The sequence below is a fragment of the Carassius gibelio genome, chromosome A10, assembly GCF_023724105.1.
Source record: "Carassius gibelio isolate Cgi1373 ecotype wild population from Czech Republic chromosome A10, carGib1.2-hapl.c, whole genome shotgun sequence".
Classification (NCBI taxonomy): domain Eukaryota; kingdom Metazoa; phylum Chordata; class Actinopteri; order Cypriniformes; family Cyprinidae; genus Carassius; species Carassius gibelio.
The window spans coordinates 17,098,706-17,116,896 of NC_068380.1; the positions used below are offsets into that span (position 1 = coordinate 17,098,706).

The window sequence follows — 18,191 nt, forward strand, 5'->3', positions numbered from 1 at the left end:
TGGAAAAATAATCAAACATCAATATAGAGTAGCATGCTCAGCCCTCAGAGCTCCAATCAAATGACCTCTTGAAGGAGACTGTACCATTATTAGTTTCTGTACTTACTAGGACAAAAAAAAAAAACAGAGCTGTCTGGAGCAGTCAATCTCTCACTGCGTTTGAATTATTCATCAGAGCTAAAGTTAGGCTTCTCTTTCCACACACTCAGTCCTTAATCATGAAGAATTTATTTGCACACCCTGATCGCTAACAAGCCCACGCTTATTGCGCAAAAAAACAAAGCTAAGAAGAAAAGAAGGACTTACAGTAACTGTTAATTTGTGTTTTGATGAACCAGTTAATAGTTGTTGGTGCTATATTAATTGTCAGTAATGTTATGCAATGCATAACTACACTAATGTGTTGTATACTGTGTGAATCATAAATATTCATTTGTTATATTTCAAAAGGATTATCGAAAAAGCAATAATTTTCAGATTTATAAATGTAGTGACAATAATTTTGACATTAACATATCTAAACTCAGAGATAACAATTATCTGTCACACAAACATAAATAGACACATACATGTAAACAGTCATAAATCTGTAGCCCATAGTAAATTACAAGATAACAAATACAGATTGTCATATTTCACTTTCACATTATAAAATTATTAAAAAGAGATTGGTCTGAAGCATATTCATCATTTAAGCAAACTAGATGTCACAGAGTGTTTGAATTATTTATCTTTCAATAGCAACACATATCTGTTGCATATCCTGCTAATGCAGCCTTGCAAGGAATGTAAAAATCGTGGTGCAATATTTTTGAGGGAAGATTTGTTTTTGCGGTCAGCATTATATTTTTACATTCAGAGACTTCTTTAAAAAGCACCTTTGAGTAGTTTCAGCACAATTTCATTACATTCTGACAGACTTCAGACTTTCTACAGCAAATGTTACCATATAAATAAACATAAGGCATTAGGTTAAAGCATAAATCTAGTGTTTTTTTTTTATTATTTAAAGAGGAAATTATTTTTAGTTATTTTTTTTTTTTTGAAGTACCTCCATACAATTACAAATAAACTGAATAATAAAACTTCACCTTCTCTAATTCTACTTACCTGTAGGCTTAAATGTAATAACAATGCTTTATTATTTAAGCAATCCTATAATCATTAAAACAATAATGTATTGTTACTACATGAAGGCTTAAGTAGAAAAATGACCTATATCAGAATTTTATAAAACCAAGAACATTTGATGTAAACACTTGAAAATATATATTATATATATGGTGTTTGCACTCTAAAAAATTATATTTGTAGCCCATTGCAAAAACCCATTGTTTGTCACTGGGGTAGTCCCCTCATCTTCCCATAAATGGAGTATATTATTGCTAATGTATTATGGAAAATGTCACTGCAAAATATTCTGACCGTGTAATAAGATTTTGTGGCTTTCTGTGTTTGTGAAACAAAACTAAACTAAAACAAACGATCAAAACCACAAAACATCTGAGCTGTGGCAGGACAAAACTTAAACAATAGGACCAACATAAAAAATGAATGTTAAAATTATAGTTACTTGGCAATGTTTACCTTGATACTACGCCAAGAGACTTTCAAAAACCAAATTCCAAAAAGAGTATGATTAGATATTTAAATTTCTCAGTGTATTGTATGAAACTAACTTTCTTCTACCATTAATGCTTAGATTTGCCTCAGATGATGGTCATGCATAGTGATAGTTCACAAAGTTGGTTAAAGCAACATCTGGATGTGATAAAAAGAGTTGAGTCAAACCCAGTGTAGGTTTTGTTAAAGGGATGGTATTGCTGGTAAAATTGTTCTGTTCAAAGTTGGCAACTTGGTCGGCTCTGAAAGTAAATGCTTACCTTTAATGGGGTCATAAGGTAATACTAGGTACACAAATTCGCCCCTGGCAGGCTGGACATTGGCTTGTCAAATTGACATTGGGAAAACAAATAAGTCATTAAGTGGATGGACTGCTGTGACATTGTACCTGGCAGCTGTTGTATTGTCATACACGTCATGGAAGTTGATGTTTTCCTCAATAGCCACTCTGCCTTGTTCCACATCCCTGAACGAGAAGGACTCCACCGAGTGAGAGGCTCCTCCAAGGTCAAATGTGACTTTGACTAGCTTGCCATGTTTTGGATGTTTGAGGATTTCAAAGATGGAATCGCTAGCACTAAGGGAGACCAATTCTGTTGCATCCAAGACATTCTTTCTTAGCTTCACTGGATGCCATCTGGGATCCTGACATGCTCTCCTAGGTGGATCAGTGGCTTGACTGTGATGTTGACCAACTGAGGAGATGACAGGTCAGTCATGTAAAAAAATATTCTGCCAGTGTACAGGTCCTCTAGGTCAAAGTGTGTAACTGGTTCTTTCATAACCATGACACTCCCATGACTTGGTGAGCTTGTAACTGAATACTTAATGGATGCATGTCTCTCATTGGTCACTACTGCTAGGTTCTCAAATGTCACTGTGGTCCGGGCTTGCAGCAGTCAATCCAGTGTTGTTGACCACACTGATGGTGATATTCTCTACCTCTACACTGAAGAGCTTGCAGAGTGGTCTGTGGAATCCATCAGTGATGCTGAAGTAGATGACCCCGATTAGAGTTCCCTTTTTTTGTACAAAGTGCAACCTTTCATGATTTACAGCAGCCTGGGTGAAGGTGCTGACAGACTTATTGAGCTGACCATCCAAAGCCAAGGAAGCCATTTTTGGGCTGGCTGAATACAGTATAAAAAAGCTCCTCAGGTGGTGTCTTGGTCCTCCACATAAAGATTCTCAGGATCCAAGGACACGTGCAAAGAACTAAATATACAAATGTGTGCAGGGTTCAGCTGTTCTGTTGTTGTCTGCCACTGTAACAGCATTGATCTTAAGGAATTCCTAAGGAAGAAATCTTAAGGAAGTACTTGTTTTGCACAAAAGCAATTCTGTCCGTGTCTGGCAGTGTATGCCTTGCATTTTATGATAAATGCTGGCATAAAAAACATTAGCATGGCTTGTAGTGCCCAAGTTAAAATACTGTTTAAAATAATAAAATAATGTGTGCTCTTACCAGTTTTTGTACAAAATCCCATGAACTGTATGTAGGATATGTGCGCTCATGTGTTTTCAGTGCAGCTAACCTCAGACCGTTTCATGTCATCTACCCACTCATTTAACTATGACAGTTGAGTTATTGCAAAAAGATTGCCATTGTGACACTGTAAAGTCATGAAACTATGGCACAATCTGCCTTTTAAAACCATTTCCATAGGTTTAACGTCATATTATAAGCTCAGAAAATATGTTAATTTGACTATAAACTTCCAAGTTCAGGAAAAAAAGTGGATAAATGCGATTTAATATCACATTTTAAAAATAAACCAGCTTAAAGAACAAGTCAGAAGGAGATGGGGAAGTGTAGGCACTATGTTCTAACATTTCCTTTGTATAGTTGGCTAAGATAACATGCAAGAAGAAATTTCTAACTGCCAAACAAAAATTGTGATGCCAAAAAAATACATTAATTTGGGATACAGATATGGGCTGGTGATGACGTCAAGACAATGACATGCAGAAGGTATGTGCAAACTTGTTAAAGTTGTCGGCCCTGCAGATATAACACAGCAGATATTGGGAACAACTTTAGGTTATGCTCAAATAATGTTACATGAAACGGAATTGTTTTGACAAGGAAAAAGCAACCTTGAAATAATATATATCTTCAAAACGTCTATGCTGGATGACATCTGTGGTAGAACATTTTAGTTTGTTTTAGCAATGCACCAGTTCTTCTCTGGAATTAAACAACATATCCATGTGAACATACTTTTGAAAAGAAGAACACATTTTAACATCGGCCAACTAAACGCAGATGCAGATTTCATAAATAGCATGTTTTGGGTGAAGGATGAGATTTCTTCATCTTGTTTCCACATCAGGCTGCCAAATCTTGGAGGTGAGGTCACAATATACGTAATAGTGTGATTTCCATAAATATCATCAAAGTCATTTGTGGTTATCAGCAGCTCATCCTCTGTAATTAACTTTGAAGAACCTGTAGAAGGATACAGGAAATACATCACAGAAATTTGTACTATTACTGTTTTAATGATTAGGCTAGACTGAGCTTTACTTCTTACAATTCAGTCCAGCTGCTTCAGTCTGCTACAATATCTTGTTCTTTTGCTACCCTTTCGCTTCATGTACAAGTCACCCTTACTAATGCCTTTTGACTAAAATGTTTATAAAGTTTCTCATTTTTAATATTAACAGCACTACATTTGTACTAGTACAAAATAGCACTTGAGTTTTACTTGAAGAAAGCAACAACAAAAAGTCCTGGGAAAACTTCGAGCTCTTGATTTTTGATGAACCCCAGAGATTTGGCTGCATCATTGAAGATTTGCCTTGGAGCAAAGTTCACCCCATCGTTGACTTGAAAGTGAAATCCTCCTGACAGGACACCTGTCAAAAAATAAACACCACAAACCTACTGAAAGGATCACGAAAAGTCGATTATCAAATCTTATGGGCACTTTATAATGTGAACTAACCTCTATGTAGAAACACCAGCTGGCCATGATGGATATGCTCTTGGGTGAAGTTCATAACAGGCCTGGAGGGGGCGCTCTTCAGGGCTAGATGCCCATTCCCTGGTTTAGTGATGATGAATTCTAGGCTCTCAGGAGGAGAATCTGGATCCTTAGAACTGAGATCTACAGTGGTTAACTCTGTCACTGAACCTTCCCACACCTAATGAAAGAACTGTGATGATGTCAGTTTTGCTCATGTTTTGTCAATTGAGGTTAAATATTTTTTACTGTAATATATATATATATATATATATATATATATATATATATATATATATATATATATTACAGCAGCATCCATTTCAATATGTGTTTACTGAGCCTCTTGCTGGTGAAAGGGGGTATTGAAAGTCTAAGCCTACACAGTTTAAGCTGGTTTAACCAGTGTTTTGTTTGTTTTTCCCCATGATGTAAATAGAAAAAGAAAATGCACCAAATTTCCTTATCTTGTATTAGTTGAATGTACCACTATTTTAGTAATAGTGCACAAATGTGTTGGGTCTGTGGGAAGAAGATAAAATCTGTAATTTGAAAAACACAAGTTGCAGTCGTGTTTTACTGTTTTGGTGTGCTATTTGTTTTATGTTTGTTTTATATAACTTGAAATTGAATTTCACATAGGATATATGATAGGATATATTTCAATACTAGACATATGAGTAGAATACATATTAACTTAAAGGAAAAACCTCTCCTTGAGAATCCCGCTGACAGTTACAATTGGAGGGTCATCAATTATGGCTGTTATTTTGACATAAAAACTGCAAGCTTTGCTTCCTGATATCTGTAATACTGGTCACGACCGTAAAATGATCAGCCACGGTCTCACTTCCATCGTGGACATAGAATATGTATCCCTTATCAGCCTGTGGCAAAAGAAAGTGTACAATTCTTTTTTTATTATAAAAACTACTAGTGAACACATTACTAGTGAATATTATCCTTTCATAACGATGATATATACAAGTTTAATTTACTTAAATAAAGAGTGATAAATGTATTGCCTTGTTTTAACCTTTGTTGAATGGGAGTAAAGAGAAATGAAGTAAACAAGTGAAGAACAGAAACTCACTTGAGCCCTTGTGAAAGATGGAATTGGGACACCAGGGATCCTTGAGTGTTCAATTCGTCCAAGATGAGACCCCTCGGTTACACCTTCAGATATGAAGAGGAGAAATCATCCATAACTTACCCCTTTGTGAATGAACAGTACTCTCTTCTAAGTCTTTCTGGTGGAATTGATAAAGCTTGTGTGTGCTGTTATTTACCAGGACCGGCTCACCCATAGGGATCTTTTGTCTGGTTTAAAGCAGATCTTTGTCATCAAAGTCTGAGTCAGCATCCATGGTAGCACAACTCTTACAGAGTAAGCAACCTCTGACAGGCATGCACCATATGGAAAACTTTATCCACAACACGGATGGGTTTCTGATCATTAACCAACTGGATGGAAATATTAAATATGCCCTCCGTGCCTCGGGTCTTATTTCTCAGAGAGCCGATAGAGGCCAGGAATGTAAATGCATCATGGGTGGTTTCTATATCATCATGGACATACAAGATGTGTTCCTCTAAAAATAAACATGGCAAATTTCGAGAATACTTGAAAGTGAAACATGACCCTTGTATCACCGTGTGGCCTTTCTAAGAGCTCATACTGCAACTTGTGATCAGTAATGTCATCTTGACTGAAAGTAGAGTTCTTTTTTAAAATCATATCATCGAGATGTCCTTTCTTTGGTAATGTCAGTAAACAAATGTGAAGGTGATTTTCCCAAATTCTTGCACTCTTGGTAAAAACATGAAATTGTTAAGTTGTCTATGTGACTTTCTGTTCACCATCTATCTCCACCTTATTTCGGGTGATTTAATGAATCCAGTGTACTCTAATCAAAAACAACTTCTGGAAAAAGTGCATGTCAAAGTGTTCCTCTATCTCTGGAAAGCCTGAAGCAGCATTTAGGTTTCCAAGGACTGAGAACATCAGGTTTGTGGAGTTACTGTCAGGGCTGATGACCCTGAGGACATCTGTGCTCATACAATGCCTAGAGCACTCTAGAAGAATGAAAAGACTGCCCTCAGGAAGGCTATGTTCAGGAGCATCATTGACAGATGTGATACTGATGTTAAATCTGTGCAGACGGTTCCCTTTGAGATAGCTAGGCACTTTCTTTTTGACATTGGTGAACACGAAAAAGTTAAGTAGGTCCTCAGATCCTCCATGGACATACATAACCCCTCCAAGCCAGAGATCCAGGATACTCAAAAGTGTTGTCACCCAGATCAGGGTCAACATCCAGTCGGAGCTGCCCAAGGACCGGCTGATGTTCAACCTGAAACTGAAACTAATCTGCGACTGACGGATTCCAAGCTTCCAGAACTCTAGTTTAATCTTAATGTGTTTAGACTTAAGTGCTGCCAATCCGCCTTCAAGAACCTCCAAATCCTTTAATAAAAGGAAATTTCTCTTGTCAATCCCAGGTAGGACATCTATGATATTTTCAGAATCTTAACTTATTGACTTGTGGTACTGGGTCCAAGCTGTTTTTCTGGTTCACAACCAACAGAAATATCCTTGATGACCAATGCTTTCAGAAGGCCCATCCTTTGGTAATTGACTCTGGTATTCCTAAGACAGCTTTTAAATGACCTTCTTCCCATACGCTTCCCTACCATAGAGAGCAATTCATACTTGTGGACTTCTCTGTAAGTGCTGACATCGACTCCACCTAGGAACAAAGATCAAGTAAACTGTGACACACTGGCATTTATCCCAAAGCTAGAATTGTGCATCTCCAAACCCAAAGTAAAGTGAAGATTCAAATGAGATAAATAGAGCCGCAAAATGTGCCATGCCCCATGATTGATGACCATCAAGGAACGCAATGCTGTCTTCATTACACCTATTTTAATGATAGCAACAAGCCTGAAAAAACGTATTGAATCATTGATAGTGGCTAAAAACTGTGGGCTGCAAGTGACACTTCATGAATCATTTTGTATCCAGAGTAAGGCCTAAGGGAGGAAAGGAGACTCATTGAACAGAACCTCATCCAAACATCCTCGAAAGCCAAAAAGAATTGTTAGTCCATTCCCAAGATCCAAGCTGAATCTGCACCTGACAGAAATGGACAGAATATCTTTATGCTAATGTAATTAAGAGTTTCATTGGCCTGAACAGCTCTGTGACAGCTGCTCTGTGCCTAGTTCAGTCTAGACTAAGTGCTGTTGTGCCTGCAGCCCTCTAATGCTGTATCAGAATTCAATGAATGCATTTTAATGTGCTGAACGCCTTTTAAGAGAACAATAGTAGAGCTTAATTTCTAGTGCACTGTGTCAGAGGAGTCAATAGGGGTAAGCAGAGTGACTGGGGATGAACATGCTTTTCAAAATGCAAACCATACTGAGTTAGTAGGGTGGGAAACATTTAGTAATTCAATTGCTCAAATTTGATTATTCAACATGTGAAAGATAAACTGTAAACATTCACCACAATCTATATGACATCTATCCTAATGCACTTTTTACACCGGGATAAAGAAACATCACGCGAAAGATTCATAACTAAAATGATTTTTAGCCAACTAAAATATTTATAGCTTAAATACAGAAGAATTACACTCATAAAAGCATTTAAGTCATAAACATATTTGTAAATGCTTAAATCAACATTATCTAATTTTTCTAGAAATGTTTACTCAAATTTCACTGCTGGTTATATATTCGCTATATAGCCTAATCGTGTATGTGACGAACAAAAATCTTGAAGTTGTTTATAAAAAAAAAATGTAATTGCTAATTACAGTCTCTATCTGTTTTAGGACTGGGGAAGGTCGCTTCAATTAATGCTGCAAGTACAAAAACTTTTGCTCAAATGAAATGTGATTCCACGTTTCACAGCATTTCAGATCAATTCAAATGTAATGCCTTATTGATTTAATGTTCCATAAAGTACGTCCATTGTGTGACCTTAAATCATTGTTAACTTTAAATCTAAACTTTAAATCTAAAGCCATCATCTAGACAACTTCACGGGAGTGTGACAGGTTTCCCCGCCCCTTCATGAATATTCATAGCGCTCACGCCATAGATTACGGAGAAAAACACCAAAGTCTCGAAAATGTCCCAGCCTCTTCATTCATATTATTCAGTATGCTTATACTCCATACAGTAACAGTAATGAAAGGTGATGAATTCTTAAAGCTGCAGACTAATTTTTTTTTTTCATTATTAGCCTATTTTTTATATATGTTGTCTGTTTTCGTAAACATTTTAGTAAACGCAGATGTTGAATTGATAAAGTCGTCATTGTAAAAATAAATGGACTGTTTTGATTTCTGCAAACAAGATTACCAAGTGCTGTTTGGTCATCTTTTGCAGAAATCAAAACAGTCCATTTATTCTTACAAGGACCACTAGAGGGCGCAAACATACTGTATAAACTATTAATACGTCCCTTAACCTTAAAACTGTATTCATATGTTAACATAATGATAATAATAATAATCAACATTTCATAATGAGTGTTAAAACTAATAAGATCGCTTCATTTGTCTTTTTCGAAATAATAATTAAGTATGAAGTTTCTTAATCCCCTTGAAATTACAGCTTTGCACACAGATCACAACAAAGGTCAGAGGTTAGAATCTCTGCCTCACAGGATTATATCATGTATATTATATATTTTATTCTCAGGACAGTGTGAGTAAATAACTTCCTTATTTAAGGCAAATGTATTTGCCAAACAATAAGTAATTGACAATGTTAATTTAGTATTTTCGTTTTCTTTTTAATCATATAAAAGTATATCAAAGTACCATGGTATTACCTGATACCATCACAGTTAAGGGAACTCAAACAGTGAATGCAGACTGTCTATCTGACAGATACAGTTCACTATGGTGTCTGCAGAGGCAATAAGTCCAAAATGAACCCAATCATAAGTAGATATGCCAAGAATAGCAAATGTTAGGTAACACACACAAAATATTACCACAAAATATTTTCTCCAACTTTTGAACTATCTGGGGCAAAACTCTCCATTTCTGACTCACATCCAACTGCTGCAAATAATGACTCCCTATTGTATGGTTAAACTCTGTACCCCACTGTCTTTTAATATGAGGGGGTCCCATCTGCCTTGTTCTTTAACATGTAAAAACATAAAAGTTCAGTTATTTCAGCTGCACTACTGAGTCATCTTAACACTCTTATAAATAGCGTTCAGGGAAAACATGTTTGTTTTTGCCAAAGCTTTAAAAACCTGTTGTTTTTGAGTGCCAGTCAAGTGGCCGGGATCCAAATGAAGGGGAAGAGAACACAGTCAGCGCTGGGGCAGTTTGGAGAAACTGTTGACTGATTCACTTAATTCTGAACGTCCGTAATTGTTCCAAACGAACACAAGCCAGGCCTGTATCCTGTGATATAGAGCAGCGTGTTCTGGGCCATGTGTTTACTGCCATTAATTTGGCCGTGGTGGGTGGAGATCAACTGCTACATCAGGAAAGACTTATGGATCATTTTGACAAATGGAAATATGTCTTCAATGAAACATGTTCTTAAAGGAATAGTTCACCCAAATTTTTTAATTAGCTGACAATTTACTCATCCTTCTGCCATCAAATGTAGATGAGTTTGTTTCTTCATGGGAACAGGTTTGGTGAAATTTAACATTATTTGGATCCTCTGCAGTGAATGGGTGCCGTCAGAGTGAGAGTCCAAACAGCTGATAAAAACATCACAATAAAACACACCACTCGAGTCTATCAAGAAACATTGTGAAGTGTAAAGCTGCATGTTTTTAATTAAACAAATTCATCATTAAGACCTTTTTAACTTTAAACTCTTGCTTCCAGCTAAAATACAGTCTATAATAGATAATGTTGCTTCCTCCAGTGAGAAAGTTGTCTCATCTGAATCAAGAAAGAAATATGCACAGATCAAACATAAGCAAAAAGTTCATAGCATTTCTATCTTAGAGGACAACAGTATTTTTCCTGGAGGAATTGTTATGAATTATGGACTCATATTTTGGCCATAATTGACTGTTTAAAGTTAATAAATCATAATGATGGATTTGTTGCTTACAGAAATGCAGTTTTTCACTTCATGAGACATTGATTCATATTCATTGTGATTTTATTCAGCTGTTTGGACTCTAATTCTGACGGCACCCATTCACTGCAGAGGATCCACTTTAGTAAGTGATGTAATGCTACATTTCTTCAATTCTGTTCAGATGAAGAATCAAACTCATCTACATCCTGGAGGGCCTGAGGGTGAGTCCATTTTATTTTCATTTTTGGGTGAACTATTCCTTTAAATGAACAAGTTTTACATTTAACAAACTATATGATCAGTTAATGTAAAGGGACCTAAATATTATAACTAAGAAATGCTAAGAAAAGTTTTAAGAGCAAATATGGTTGTTTCAAACACATTACTGACCCTGAAATGGTTGCATTATGAAAAGGAAAGGTGATTTTTTTTCACCCCAAATGGCCTACTTTTTCGGAGATTACCAAATAAGCAATGTCCCTGAGACTGCTCCAAAACCCACAAGTTTGACAGATCAGTGTCGGCTTCCATATACTCTTAATTATTTCAATATGCAGTGGATGGAAAAAGCCTGCTCTGGACCGAGTAACTGGGCTACATGCATACTTTATTCGTGGATCATGGTGTAGGCTGACACCAGATTACATAACAATCCACTTTTTTGGATCTCTGACTGCCATAAGACAGGCCGTATCCGGAGTGTAGGCCTCTGGAATAGATCTGGGATGTGCAAGAGCAAAACAATTGAAACCAGACAGCAAATGCTCCTGTTGATTCTGATATGTTCTCTTCGATGCACATTTAAAGAGGAATTAAAACCATTTATAAATACAAAGTTATATGTCCTTAAAATTAAACAATAAATTCCTTGATATCACCAAAAATTGCATATACCTAGCAATATGCAAAATTATTAATATGACATAGCCTACTTTTATATTACAAATGTGATTTTAGGGACAGAACGTTTTTTTACTTTTATTCAGCATCAATGCGTTAAATTGATTAAAAGTTACAGTAAAGAATTACTTAAGACTTAAAGAAAAATTTTATTTATAAAAATTTTATTTTTATTTCTATTTAAATTCAGAAAGAATATATCATGGTTTTCACAACTGTTTTCAACATTGATTAAAAAAAATTATTGAGCAGCAAATCAGAATATTAGAATGATTTCTGAAGGATCACTGAAGATTTGAGTAATAATGAAAATACTGCTTTGCAAAACAGAAACAAATTACATTATATATTAAAATATATTCATATAAAAAACAATTATTTAAAGGGGTCATATGATGTGATTTCAATTTTTCCTTTCTCTTTTGGATGTTACAAGCTCTTGGTGCATGAAGAAGATCTGTAAAGTTACAAAGACTAAAGTCTCAAATCCAAAGAGATGTTCTTTATCAAAGTTAAGACTCTGCCATGCCCCCCTAAAACGGCTCATTCAAACACGTCTTTAAGATTACTTACAACAGAACAGCAACAAATTTTATCGATGTCTGTTTCGTGAACCTATGAGACAATCTGACACTTCTGAATCAGCTACTGTATGTATGTTATTAGTTTAAGTATCTGTTACTGAATATTGACTGTTCAAATGCGGAGTTTTGTGACTTGAGTGTGTATGCGTGTGTGTGTGTGTGTGTGTGAGAGAGAGAAGGGGGGGGGGGGGGGTCACACAGTGGAGTCAGCTGTCTTAACCGTGCGTGGCTTGTGTACTGAAACACATATGAGCTTCATCACTGTGTCTGTCACACCACTCTGTTCCTCTCTCGAGCTTGAACTGATGGTAGAACATTTTTAACTGTATTTACATTTATTTTGAAAGATGAAGCTCTGGATTATGGAAAAGGGTGTTACATTTCCGATGAGTGCTTGCAGTGTTCGGCCAATCACAATGCACTGGGTCAGTTGGCCAATCAGAGCAGACTGCGCTTGCCAGAAGGAGGGACTTTGTAGAAAACAATGCGTTTGAGAGAGACGGTGCATAGAGGACCTACAATAATGTACAGTATTTGAAAAATAATGTTTTTTTTTTTAACATTAAAGCATGTCAACATATTCTGTTACACCAAATATGCAAAAAAAAAAAAAAAAAAATCAAGGCAATATCAAGACCCCTTTAAAATTCTAATATTATTTCACAAATTTTTTTTTTTTTTAAATCAAATGCAGTCTTGGCCAGCACTGATACCTTACTGACCCCAGACTTTGGAACAGTAATGTTTATATATTTGGTAAATAAAATTAACATTACAATTTAGGTATTTGACATAAGTGTTCAGAATGCTGTTTATATGCTTAGAAATGGCCTCAAAATGCCCCTGAAACTTGCTGTCTGCAACCCTATCAAAAAAGAGCTGCAATCCATTTTTGAGAACCACTGCCCTCAAACATTTAGCAATGGCATGTGCATAAACACAAACAAACATGTAAATACAATCTGACTTATATTCTATTGCATTCAAATTCAATCAGAGTGGATCTGCATGCCTGCAAGACACTGTAGATGAAGGCTCTACAGTATTAGGCAGAGGCCTCAGTGCTCAGGGGAATTCCTCTGACATCTGATCTGCTCCATCTAGATGCCTGATGGAGGGAAGGGCCAGCTGGTGGCCCTCACACACTACTGGGGATGAACAACTACATTGTGCATCCATTAAACTTATATAATGAAGAGAGAAGCACAATTAAAAACATTAAAGATCGTAATTTACTATATATATATACCCTCACATGTCAATTCCTATTAAACCAGGATAACAACATTAGCTGAGAGATTATATATTTAGTGATGTGGAATATCAAACAAATCCCTGTTTTGGGGTTTTCATTAGCAGTCATGTGAGAGAATGGATATGTCTGTAATTGAGAAGGGAAAAGCTGATCTCTGTGCTGATACTAAAGGGATCTGATGTGAAGGAGATTAATGAAAGCCCCCATTTGTCTGTTTCCATACCCGCCCACTAGGTGAGTCTCCCCCCAACAGAAGCTAGGGGAGGATTACTAGTTTAAATCCCAGGGGCTGAAACAATTACACTGTTTAGACTGAAAGAAACACACAAGATGGAGGCCATAACAGGTTTTAGAGGCTGAGGCATGTTTATGGTGCAGAGGCACCATTACTATTGCTATTACATCATGTGTCCCAGCTTGCAACAAGAGAAGTGGGCTACTATTTAAATATATTAGATCTTACATTTTCAACTAAGGTAGATCCATATCTAGTGACCAGAATGTTATGGAGACTTGGGATGGTAGGGTGTGTTGTCCTGTAAGCAACCAAGCTACCAATTACCCTGAACCACCTTAGTGACTCAAAAGACCCTACTAACTACTAGCAACAGACTAACAACCACTCAGAACTCGCTAGCACAGGGGTATCCAAACTCGTGTCTTGGAGAGACACTATTCTGCATAGTTTAGCACCAAATTACCTCGACACACCTGCCTAGAAGTTTCTAGTATGCCTAGCAAGACCTTGATTAGTTGGTTTAGGTGTGTTTTGGAGCTAAACTTCAAAAACTCCAGACCAGGTTTGGACACCTCTGCCCTAGCAACCCCTTAGTGACCCAAAATACTCTACTAACTACCTAGCAACAGACTAACAACCACCTAGAACTCCCTAGCAATGAACCAGAACACCTTATCAGTAAATGGCAACCATTCAGAACACCCTAGCAATGCCCTTGCAATACCGTATTAACCACCCATAACTCAAAACAACCTCTTATTGATGACCCAAGATACCCTACTAACTGCCAAAAGCCTAGCCACACGAAACTCCATAGAAACAAACACTATAGTAACACCCTAGCAACCGCCAAGAACACCTTAGCAAATCTCTAGCAAGTCTAGCAAGCACAAGTAACATTTTCTTCATAAGTTGTAAAAAATATTGAATGTTTGAGGTTATTTAGAGAACCATCTATGTGCGGGATAAGCTTCACCTTTATCAAAAAAAAACTGCTGAACCTAAGTAGCAGAACTGTGTCGAATAGGGAAACATGTTCATCCCAAACACCACATGTTATAGAATACTAACAATTATAAATGATTTACTGATATTATAAGCAGTTTATCCCATCTGAGAGGATGTGGATGGATACTTAGTGAGCATAATCTCTGCTGTGCTGATTTTGGACTTGGACAAAGACATACAGCATAACAGTCTGTCTGGAACACTGAGCAAGAGATGATCCAAGCTCTTTATCTCACTAATGTGTGAGTGTGTGTGTGTGTGTGTGTGTGTGTGTGTGTCTTTTGTGATCCAAAATCAGGTCATTCACTGATTGATGCCTGAGGTCTTCCTAGATCGAGAACCAGGCAGACTTTAGTGCAGCAGAAAACAGAAAGGGAAGACAGGAAGGGAGTGTTTGACTAACTATACGGGAACACATGCCATATTATGATAACCACCACCTGGAAACCACACTTCCTGAAATATGCTCAACATCCTTTTTTCTAGAAAGCTTGCAATAAAACCTCTCTAGCCGTAACTAGTATTATTATCTTGCATCAAATCCTCCAGTTGATAATTATGAATGTCCAGTGTTTGTGTTTTCTGTGTTTCTCCTGAAGCCCTGTGTGAGCGGCTAAGACAATAGAGCTCCGCCACAGCTGTGTTTACCACTTTGGCCCCATTTCCACCTCTCGAGGCAGGCTGCTTTTAAAAAACCTTTTCGAAAAACATACAGAGGCCCTAACGTATGCAGAGACACTCACTAAGGTAAGCCAACACCTTTATCAGCACAAACTTCTATTAATGAAGTAGTGCATAGCAAAGCCATTAGCATTGCTTTCTGGTACATTATGGTAACGGACACCAAGTGCTGTGGCTGAATAAGCAGAAAGGAAATGTAGCCATTCTCTGGCATGTGAGGTCATCTGCTGTTTTTCTTCAGTGTAAGGTTGAGGCCATCTCAGGAGATTGTTTGTTATTCCGGTGACTTGGCTGGCAGGAGCTCTGCGGTAGACGCTCTCACAGCTTCTGTGATTGTACCGCTGAGGCCCACATGAGGTTACCAGACTGTTTGTCTTGATGAGAGGACGAGATTTCAAAGTCTGCTTGAAAAGCAAAAAGTTCACTGTAGAGTAAGTTTTTTTTTTTTCTCAATTGTGATTCTCTTTGCTGGAGTACATTACTTTTTACTGTATAGTAAATTGACACTTTTAATTAAAGTATAGCGAAACTACCAGCATTTTATCATTTCGTCACAATTTAATGCTGAAGTATTTATTTTCATAACACTGCCTCTGTTTGCTTTAGGTCAACAAACACAGTCCTGCCCCAAACTCATGCTATTGGTCAAGCTAAAATGTATCATGTTGTGCTGGTCAGGATGTTTAAACAAACAGAATAATGTTTTGATAGCGCCACAGATGCTGTGTTACGTTTTCTGGCATAATTATCTCTTAATTTGAATAAATAATTTCTGCACTTTAAATAATAACATGAAACTTTAATTTAACATAATATATATTTTTTTTGCAGTACAGTAATACGTTTTTTGTTTTCATACATACGTACATATGTGACGAGTGGGGCGGGGCGGGGCGGGGCCGAGGGACGTTGGAGCAGGAGCGAGGCCGGTGGAGTGATTGGGAAATGAGCGACACCTGCTCGACCCACCGGTCTCGAGTCCCACGGAGGAGATGGAGGGATATAAAACTGGAGCGACAACGGTGACAGACGAGAGAGGACCAGGCCTGGGTTTTAGTTTGTGTTTTGGTTTTATTTGTGCACGTCAGTCGTCCGTGAGGGGCTGACGCGCTGTTTTGTGTTTATTTTGATAATTAAAGTTTATATTTGATTATCCGCCGGTTCCTGTCTCCTTCTTCCCGATGATTATAAAAGTTTTATCGTTACAATATATATATATATATATATATATATATATATATATATACAGTACAGACAAAAAGTTTGGACACACCTTCTCATTCAAAGAGTTTTCTTTATTTTCATGACTATGTATATACAGTACAGACCAAAAGTTTGTAAACATTACTATTTTTTTATGTTTTAGAAAGAAGTTTCTTCTGCTCATCTAGCCTGCATTTATTTGATCAAAAATACAGAAAAAAATGAATTATTGTTATATATTATTACAATTTAAAATAATTGTTTTTAAATGTATTATACTTTAAATTATCACTTATTTCTGTGATGGAAAGCTGAATTTTTCGGATCATTATCACATGATCCTTTAGAAAACATTCTAATATGATGATTCATTATCAAAGTTGGAAACAGTTCTGCTGCTTAATATTTTTTCAGAACATTTGATACTTTTTGTAGGATACTTTGATGAATAAAAAGTAAAAAAAAAATCAAATAAAAAAAAGAAGCCATGTTTTTAAAATATAAATAATTTGTAATAACAATATACACTACTGGTCAGTAATTTATTTTCTCTCTTTTTCTTTAAATAAAATCAGTACTTTTATTCAGCAAGGATGTGTTAAATTGATAAAAAGTGATAGTAAAGAAAATATATTTTATATATATATATATATATATATATATATATATATATATATATATATATATATATAAATGCAGTGCATGAAAATGTAGTTCTTTTTAACCTTTTATTCATCAAATATATTAGACAGCAGAACTGTTTCCAACACTCATAATAAATCAGAATATTAGAATGATTTCTAAATGATCATGTGAAAGACTGGATGTTACACGTGACACTGAAGGCTGGAGTAATGATACTGAAAATTCAGCTTTGCATCACAGGAATAAATTAATTTTTTAAAGTATATTCAAATAGAAAACTATTATTTTAAGTAATAATATTTCACAATATTACTGTTTTTTCTGTATTTTTGATTAAATAAATTCAGGCTTGATGAGCAGAAGAAACTTCTTTTAAAAACATTAAAAATAGTAATGTTTCCAAACTTTTGGTCTGTACTATATATATATATATATATATATATATATATATATATATATATATATATATATATATATATATATATATATATATATACACCAAATGGATTAAGTAGCTCAGAGGAAACCACAATCCACAAGGGAGTAATTTTATCTGTGAAAATGTAAAAAAATAACACTACTGTAAACAAACATCCCAACTCCCAACAGCAACAGTGTCTCCACTGACAGTTGATTATGCCACATTTCTTACATGCTGTGACGCAGGAGCTGTTACTCTCTGGCCTGTTTTCTTACTTTTATCACTTTGGGTTGGAAAGAGAATGAGACATGGAGAGAGAGAGAGCAAACTTTGAGAATGAGATCCTGTCTGGTTGAGGTTGTTCTCCTTCAGTTTCCCTCTCTTCCTGAAAGTCCCTCCCTCTCCCCTGTTGTTTTTCCTGGCCAGCTGTACTTACTGTTCCCGCTTTGAGTGCATGTGCATGTATGTGAGCTTGAAGAGTTGCACTCCTATCCACTCCCTTTCCCTTGAGCTTGAACTCACACACACACACACACATGCTTATAATGAACAGATCTGTCTGCATGGCTGCACAATGAGGCTCTGTCAG

General features: G+C 36.3%; 1 long non-coding RNA gene and 2 pseudogenes across 2 annotated transcripts; 1 reads left to right on the plus strand and 2 right to left on the minus strand.

Moving 5' to 3' along the window:
- Nucleotides 1–1,563: 1,563 nt before the first annotated feature.
- LOC128021406 (chondroitin sulfate proteoglycan 4-like) lies at nt 1,564–3,180 on the minus strand (annotated as a pseudogene).
- On the plus strand, nt 2,911–16,486 carry LOC128021409 (uncharacterized). 2 transcript variants are annotated; one of them, XR_008185540.1, is made up of 4 exons: nt 2,911–3,595; nt 15,252–15,399; nt 15,575–15,764; nt 15,940–16,486. It is a non-coding gene; the product is annotated as an uncharacterized LOC128021409 (long non-coding RNA). The 2 variants fall into 2 exon arrangements; XR_008185539.1 differs by lacking the exon at nt 2,911–3,595 and having other exon boundaries at nt 12,356–15,399.
- Nucleotides 4,894–7,975, minus strand: LOC128021407 (chondroitin sulfate proteoglycan 4-like; annotated as a pseudogene).
- Nucleotides 16,487–18,191: the final 1,705 nt, after the last annotated feature.